This window comes from Octopus bimaculoides, chromosome 2 (genome assembly GCF_001194135.2).
Source record: "Octopus bimaculoides isolate UCB-OBI-ISO-001 chromosome 2, ASM119413v2, whole genome shotgun sequence".
NCBI classification, from domain to species: domain Eukaryota; kingdom Metazoa; phylum Mollusca; class Cephalopoda; order Octopoda; family Octopodidae; genus Octopus; species Octopus bimaculoides.
In genome coordinates, this window is record NC_068982.1 from 58943150 (window position 1) to 58953041 (window position 9892).

Here is a 9892-nt window from a genome sequence, read left to right on the forward strand (position 1 = left end):
ATATATGTATATATATTATATATATATATATTTTTTTTTAAAGTTTCAGCTTAGAGCTGCGGCCATGCTGATGCACCACCGTGTTGCTACACTGTTATTACAGGGAGCCTCTTACAATATGTGGCACTTGGTGAAGAATGGAGTCTGATTTAGCAACCCTCATTTGCACCTCCTGCCGCGAAGTAGGTTCATCTGGGACTCTCGATAGGAAGAGGTCCAGCTTTGATTTAAAAACTCCTACATCTACTTTGTGCAGATTCCTATATAATTTCTACATACGCATATGTACATTAAAATACATGCGCACGTATGCTATATGTAGGCATGTAAACGCATATGTGTTCATGAATGTATGTGCACATACATGTATACATGCGTGTGTATATATTTAAATATAAGCTTCTGTATTTATATCACTTTGTCCTTCTGCATTATTTAAGAAACACAGGTTGGTCGAAAAAGTTTTCATTTTAACTTGTTTCTATTTAATTGCATTCTACCATCTTTCTAGTTCTTCTACCATCTTTTTTATTTTACTTTCGTGTTTCTTTTTTCCATTCTTTCTTTCTTTCTTTCTTTATTTATTTATTTATTTACACTTCCTCCTTATTTCCAGTTTTCATTTTTACTTCTTCAGTTCAATGTTTTCTTCTGGCCTCGCTCTCTCTTTCACTTCACACACACGCACACTCCTCCCCCCACACACATGCATGCATATATATATATATATATATATATATATATATATATATATATATATATATATATATATATATATATATATATATATATACATATACGCTTATACATACATGTACATATAATGTGTGCATATACATATGTACGTACGTATATATATATATATATATATATATATGTATGTATAGACTTGTTTACATACATACATACAGACATGTTTACATACATAACTACTTTCGTCTCGTATGTTTCAAATCCTCGTCTTAATTGTTATTCTGACGACATTTTGAATTCCACAAGTTTAGCTATTTTGTTTATTTTTCTGCTAGCGCGTGCTTCCAAGATTTCACGTAGAATCAATGCTTTGTATAAAAGGAAGTCTTATAAACAAACATGCACACATACATATTTATTTGTTGTAGAAATTGGTAACTTCTTCCTTTTCCTCTCCTTTCTTCTCCCCTTCTCCTCCTCCTTCGTCTTCCTCTGTCAAGGTGGTGAGCTTGCTGAATCAATTTGGTAGAGTCTTTCGCACGTTGAACATGAAGACAAGTTTCACATATTATTAAACCACTTTATATATATATATATATATATATATATATATATATATATGTAGGCGCAGGCGTGTCTATGTGGTAAGAAGCCTGCTTCCCGACCACACGGTACCGGTTTCAGTCCCAATGCGTTACACCTTGGGCAGGTGTCTTCTATTATAGCCTCGGACTAACCAAAGTCTCGTGAGTGGATTTGGTAGACGGAAACCGAAAGAAACCCGTCGCATATATATTTGTATATCTATGTGTGTGAATCTTTGTTTCCGTGCTTGTTCCTCTCCCTATCGCCGCTTGACAACCGGTGTTGGTGTGTTTACGTCCCCGTAACCTACCGGTTCGGCTAAAGAGACCGACGGAATAAGTACTAGGCTTAAGAATTAAGTCGGGTCGATTTGTTCCACTAAAACCCCTCAGAAAGGTGCTCCAGCATGCCCGCAGTCAACTAACTGAAACAAGTAAAAGAATAAAAGAACATATATATCTTTTTTTCTTACGGATTTCAGTTTTCTTAAACTGTTATTAACACTACAACCATGTCTTACTACTTTCTTCTCCAAGACATTGACCTAGTGCAGACGTTCTGACTGGACATTAGTGGCGTAGGACTCATTAGTGTGATGAACCCATCAGAATAATACAAAACAATAAATTTGTAATATTTCGTTCCAATACAACAGATTGCAACAGAAAATCATTTCGAGTTCGTCTTGCCTTTTTTAATTTAAAAAATCTTTTTTAATAATTCCAGTCCTGATAAAATGTATCGAGATATGTACCGGATCTGACAAATTCAACCTATAAATATAACATGGTGCTGGGCATTATTCAAAATAAATGGCCAGGTGTGGATTAGAAACAGGAACCTTAATCGTACGGCAAGAATATGCGCCACCCGGGACACACCTTGAGTTTGCCGTCCACTGTACACAACCTATATAGGAATATATAGCGGAACTTAAAGTTCTGTCCCCATAACACCGTCACCTGAGGTGGACCGACCTCACCTCGCTCCTGCCTTCCCAGCTGCGATACTGAAACATCTACAACAAAACAGAATTTTAGATATAAGTTTTAAAATAATCATTCGAGTATATTTTTCTCTTCGTTGATATCAATAACGATGAATGCATTTTTAGGGTTCTCTGTTATATTTTCGCCTTGGTTTTCCTCTGTTCCGTCCTAGACTACAATGTCAGGCTCTCTGTATTGGGGTTGAACTCAGAACGCAATGGCGGACGAAATACCACTAAGCATTTTACCCGGCGTGCTAACGATTCTGCCAGCTTGTTGCTTTACTATCGTGTATATTGATTTCAAATTTTGGCACAAGGCCAGCGATTTCGAGCGAGAGGTTGGTCGATTGCATCTAGTACTTATTTTATCGACTCCGAAAAGATGAAGGGCAAAATTGAGATCGGTGGGATTTGAATCGAGAACGTACAGACGGACGAAATACCACTAAGCATTTTACCCGGCATGCTAACGATTCTGCCAGCTTGTTGCTTTACTATCGTGTATATTGATTTCAAATTTTGGCACAAGGCCAGCGATTTCGAGCGAGAGGTTGGTCGATTGCATCTAGTACTTATTTTATCGACTCCGAAAAGATGAAGGGCAAAATTGTGATCGGCGGGATTTGAACTCAGAACGTACAGACGGATGATATACCGCTAAGCATTTTGTCCGGCGTGCTTACGATTCTGCCAGATCGCTGCTTTACCATTGTGTATATCGCTACTGAAAAGTCTTTACATGTTACTGACCTCTAGCTAACAAAACACACCTACTCGCATTACATTGGCCAATAATTCTGACCTTCTCCTTCAAATTCTCACCTCAATCCCCTCTCTCCCACCTTACTCCCTCTTAAAACCTCTTCGTATATATTTCTCACCATTTTTCTCACAAACATTTGCACAAACTAATTCTTTACATTTAACATACTCAGAGGGACTAAGGGCATTAAAAAAAAAGTGTTTTTCTCTCTTTCTCTCTCCCTGAAGAAGGTCTAAGTCTGAAACATCAGAAATATCTTCGCCCAAAGGCATACGAATTTTCAAATAATTATACTTTATCTGTAAAATCAATTTTTGCTGATTTGCAAAACAACTAGTAACCCTTGATTTTTGGTACACACACACATGCACACATATGTACTCACTTACGTACACATCAACATAGATATATATATAAGAACATGTGCTTACATGCCAGTGTGTGCATACGTTTATATACATCACTTTCTGTCACATACAAACATACATACATACATATAAAACTACATGAGTATGTGATTGATTTCAAGTACAAATTCACACACGACACACACACATACCCTCTCTTTCTCTCTCTCTCTTTCCCTATATACATACATACATATCATGTGTGTGTATATGTATGTGTGTCTATATATATATATATATATATATATATATATATATATATATATATATATATATATATATATATATATATATAAATACATACATACATACAAACATACTCACACACAAACATTCCTACAAAAGTAAATAAACGTATATGCAAATAACAGCACAGATAAATGATACAGACAATCAACCACTTATGAATATACAAAATTCTAAATTTTTCCACACATACACACAACTTCAACTACAACGTTTGTGCCTGAATGCATACATGTATACGCGTGCGTCTATATATATATATATAGATGCAGATATAGATGTAGATATATAGATATGTATGTATGTATGTATGTATGTGCTTGTATGCATGTGTATATATCTAAGTGTGTGGTAATCCTACTAAATATGTACGCTTAAAACGATGTAGCAAACGGCAGCAACATACACATCAATCTTAACATTGGAATCTGCAGTTATTAGTTCAAATGGGAAATCAGTCATGTAGCAAATAGAAAAATTTCAGTCTTTTCACTGTAATTTCCAAGATGAATCTAATAAATTTTATAATATAGTGTAGTAGCAGAGGAGGGGGTAACATGAACAAAGACTTAGTAAATTAATTCTTTGTAAATCGTGGTGTGTTTTTTTCTTTTTGTATATCTCTGTTTTTTCTGTGTGTGTGTGTGTATTTTTCTTCTTTTGTTTCATTTTACAGATTGTTTTTAATTCCTTTTTTTATTTTATTTTATCTTATTTTTCTTGTTGTTGTTGTTGTTGTTGTTTTACAATTCTGTATCATTATTCAGTGGAAAAGTTTGTAAATGTAACATTAAAAAAACAACAAAATTCAAACAAAGCATTAATTAAAATAATAACAATAATAATAATAATAATAATAATTACGCTGTAGTTATCATAATGCAATTACTAATGATGAGGATTACGATGATTATGATGATTTAAAATTTCATTAGTAGGCCCTGTAGCTATATATCAATTCTAGACTTATAATAGCATTCTACTGTCGTGGCAATCTTTTTTGCTCACATACATACATACATACATACATACAAACATGCATACATACATATACAAATATACATGCCCTCATATACATACAAGCATACATATATACACACACTCACACACATATGTCTCTGTGTATGTATCTATATCTATCTGTCTATTTCTCTCTCTCTCTCTCTCTCTCTCTCTCTCTCTCTCTCTCTCTTTCTCTCTCTCTCTCTCTCTAAACGCCTGTGTTAGAATGGGGGTAGCTGATGAAGGAAAATGTTCTCTATGTGGCCTGTGTGTGTTCTGTACTCTGGTTATTATTATTTTTTGTCTACGTTTTGTTTGCAATGTCCTGTACCCAGATATGTACCTATATATATACAGGTAGACGTAGGTATGCACATACCTGTACGTATATATGCATATACTCATTTATTATTTGTTATATATATATATATATAACGTGGTTCAGTATGGTTTGAAGATGGCTTGGCTCCTATTTCTGCCACGTCTGACCCTAGATTTTTTCCGTCTTTATCTGTGATGTAACAGAGCTTTGTAAAGAATTATTCTAAGGACCTTTTATTGGTGCAATAATCAAATGCTTTTTTAACAGTACTGGTGTTGTTAACGCTTAACTCAACTTTAGAGCAGTACCTTGTTGAAATATGTTCTACTTCTGGTAATCATGTCCTTTATTCAAGTATAGCATATCCAAGACTAAATTAGCCAATATGTATTTCAGACAGAAATGATAGATAATTGAAGGAGATTACGCTACCCTATCTAGCGCCCCTTTCACGCAATGCTGAATAGTTTTGTAAGAGTTTAAAGAATGTCTAAACTTGTTTGAATACTTCTGTTAAGCAATTGTTCTAACAACGATTTAAGTATAGAACAATATATGTGTGTGTATATATATATATATATATATATATATATATATATATATATATATATATATATATATATCAACAGCAAAATATTCAGAAACGAATGTATATATAGATATTAATGTTGTCTTTATTATCGAAGGCAATACAAATAGTCGATAATAGCAACAGTATTAATAAAGGTGGTTGCAGGCCTAAATCAGCATTATATAGCTATAAAATTAAAATTATATTAATCCTAAGGACACAATAAAGTGTCTACCTGCTAGAAATGAAAGTTAAAATCATCATTTGGACAACCAAAAATTTACACTGAAAACAACAGATTCAATCTGTTATTTACTGCGGTAAATGTGGGGCATCTTACATAGGGAGCACCACCAAGAAATTGCACATCCGTATAAAAGAACATTTGCACACGGACACTTTAACATAAAAACACCTAAAGAATTGCCAAACCTGGAATTTTAAAGTAGCCATCAGGGCTACCCAATGCTACCGGAACAATCTCAGAATCATAGAGGCCCTCCTTATAAATAAATTGTAATCTGCATTAACAACAGGAAGGAACTATACGAAGCAGACCATGTCACCTTCCTCTTTCCTCCCACACACAATTGAGCAACGACTTTTTCCAGCCACCAAATAACCTGAGGCAGCGGTCATAACCCTGAAATGCAGAAATATAAGTAAAACTGCAACTTTGGTCTATTTTCTTTTCCTTTTATAGTTTGCTTTGTATTTTCTCGTATTGCTCCAACCTTTCACAACAAATATCATTAACACACCCACACACACACACACACACATATATATATATATATATATATATATATATATATATATATATATACTGCTGAGACCCCCTTCGGTCATGACTGACCATGAGATTGCACCTAAAAATTTACCCTCCCAGACACAAGTCCGGGCAAGGTTGTTTATGGAAGATCAGCAGTCGCCCATGCATACCGGCCTCCCCTCTCCATGCCACCAGTGCTATCCAAGGTAAAGGCAAAAGCCGACACAGCTCACTTGAGTGAACTGGAGCAACGTGAAATAAAGTGTCTTGCTCAAGAACACAACACGCAGCCCAGTCCGGGATTCGAACTCGTAACCTCACGATCGTAAGCTCGACGCTCTAACCACTGAGTCATATATATATATATATATATATATATATATATATATATATATATATATATATATATTAAACGAAGTGTACAGTATTATATATCCATTACGTCCAAACATACCAATCGGTTTCGCATTAAGGGTTCAACGGAGTGTTAGGTAACAGCCTGATTATGTGACCCTGCGCTTTTCAGAGGTGACAGTTATGGAATGGATTATGGTGGCTGGTCTCTATTATTGGAGGTGAACAGACACATCCAGATTGTGGTTGCTGAAACGAACCGAAAAAGGGCTAAGTTAAGAGTCATGTCCCTTGGTACCAAAATCCCAATCTCTAGAGGTATTGCAAGTCGTAAGAGTTTTCCTGGAAAAGAGTATGGGAGTTGTGTGCACCTATTAATATACCCACTCTACTGGCAGATATACGAGTGCATTTTTTCCTGACTTATGGATTCTTAGACGGCTATATATATAAGAAAAAATGGCAAAGGAATAAACGATTATCGTATTAACTTCATTGGCTTACAACTGTTTCTGCTATAAAGTGCAGTGGACACAGTGTGTCTGTCTGCTCTGTATTCGACTAACGCTTCGTTCTGAAGCATATTGAGTTCTACACTGGGTTATTAGTCTCACAATGTCTAGTATATATGTGTGTGTGTGTGTATGTGTGTATGTGTATATATAAACATACATATATACACACAGAGAAAGAAAGGAAGAGGAATAATACTTCGTATATAGCATAGCGAATGTTAAGCGTTTGGCTTATATCGCCGAGATACGAAACACGTCGATTTGCCAGCTACCTTATCGATTCGACCATCTGCGACACAATCAATTAAATGAATCAGTAAGTTAAGTAAATTCTCATAATTTGTTTTCCTAAAATACATTATTTGTAAATATTGGCAACCTTTGATCATTTATTTTGTTACATGAATGTAAATGTTGCTTTCTTCCTTCAGTCTGTTTTGTGCGGTTTTCTCCAACATGAATATTTCTGTGATTTCAGATATTTGGATTATAGTGTTTCTTTTTGATAGAAGATCTATGGCTAAGAATATCAATGATTTCGCCCAATGGATTCATTGCCGCAATATAGGAAAAGAAGAGAAGCGAAAGGGATTAACTATTTACTGGTTAAGCATTATAATGGATATTTTATAGATGACCAGCCTTATTTTCTTTGATACTTTGTATCATGTCTTTGAATATTTGAAAAAAAACAAACAAACAAACAAACAAAAAACAATAATGGAAATAAAAGATACAAAGGAGAAATGACCACCTTCTTGATATTTCTCATCTTGTCAGTTTTCTTGTGAATTGTATAACGTATTGTATTTCTCTCTCTCTCTCTCTCTTTCTCCATATGGAATAGTTTTTAAAGCATTTGATACGTTGAGTAAAGATAAATAAATATAGAGGGAACGTAAATGTCCATTTTGCTTAAGGAATAATAAAAGAAATAAAGAATGACAATATGACAGAAGTGAATAGAATATGACAGAGCAGAAGGCTAGCTTTGAGAGCTATCAGTTAGATGGTCTGGTTAAACGACACGAGAATGAAAAATGACTATGATACACATATATATATATATATATATATATATATATATAAAATCAAATAGTCATTTTTGTATGTATATATGTATGTATAATGCAAATATCTCTGGCAGGGGTGCCAAAAACAACGACAAAACAATAAAAAAGGATGAAAATAGGAAAGAAAAGGGGAAAAAAACTTGCAATAAAAAACGATTGGCATAGATACGGCTTCAAGTTAAAGCGTATAGACACGAATAAAATGGTCAATCGGTAAAAGAGTGAAAGAAAGATGAAAGAAACAGATTTACTGGTCCAGTGATGGATAAACAAATTGATTGAATGATTTAGCAATTGATCTGTAAGTAGAAATGTTACTAAACAGATGCTAATAGGCATATTTCGTGTGATACAAACAACACTTGTTATCTAGTGAAAGCAATAAAGAGTAGTGACAATGGGGGGTGTGGGGGGGATGAGGGAAAAAGCAATATGGCCGTCACGAGGCAATGTTAGCTAACTCTACCACGTACAACATACAGACGCTATCAATTGGGTAACCATCAATTTGATAACAAACACAAACAAAAAAAAAAGTTGTTAAATGTCTATAAGGATGATTAATTTCGTTCGTTCTTCTTCTTCTCTTTGGCTTACTCTTCCCCCCTCTCTGTGTCTCTCTTTCTCTCTCACCCACCTCTCTTTCTTCCTGCGCATGTGTCGTAAACAATGCTTTTCTTCAAATATACATGTGTAAATATTTACACAGGGAAATTTTTAAAATAAAATCAAAAGGTACCCGATGATGCCCAGCTATTATAGTAAAGTACCATGAGACAGAAAGATGTGATTTGCAGCTTTATTTGACAGGTCTAGCTGGCTCTTGGACGTTTCTCCGGCTGGTTCATACATATACACATCAAAAAAATCCGTACAGTGTTTTGTAGCAAATTTGGTTGCTTTGGCTGTCATTTTGAGTTACTGCGGGTATGTTCCATGTTGGCTAAGACAGCAAAGTATTTCATCATCTGTCATATTCTTGTAATTAATTAAGGACGAAAGTGCAGCACGTGAGACCTTAATTCTTTTTTCAGGGGATCCGCGACTAGCTGAGTGAAAGGAAGATTTCCTCAAATCAGAGATCTAGTTCGAATCCTTCCAATAGTCAACTCTGTGAAAGGTAACCGAGGAAAGAGGAGCGATGCAATGCATATACGTTAAAGATAAATAAATGCTTGAGGTATATATATATATATATGAAAGTCACAGTATATGGATTCAAGTAATTCGGTATTACTCTTAAAACACCTCCTTAATGTATCATTCTACAAAACATATACAGGATCTTTTTTAAAACGGGGGCCACATTTTTCATTAACGAAACACTTTGAAACTTGGAACACTGGTAGAATGTGTCATATAAAACATCTTTTTCTCTTAGTCTTCTTTAAAAAAAAAAGAAATCCATAAGTTATTCCATGTTAAAGTTGTATTTCTGTAATTTCAACCAATCACTGACGTCCATTCAGCCGATATACATTAAGTGCCGACTACATAAACAAGCGATTCTGAAACAATTAACCCTAACCCTAACGTTAGGGTTAGGGTTAAAGCAAATTTAAAATGAAAAAAGCAAATAAAACGAAGGTATGGAGATT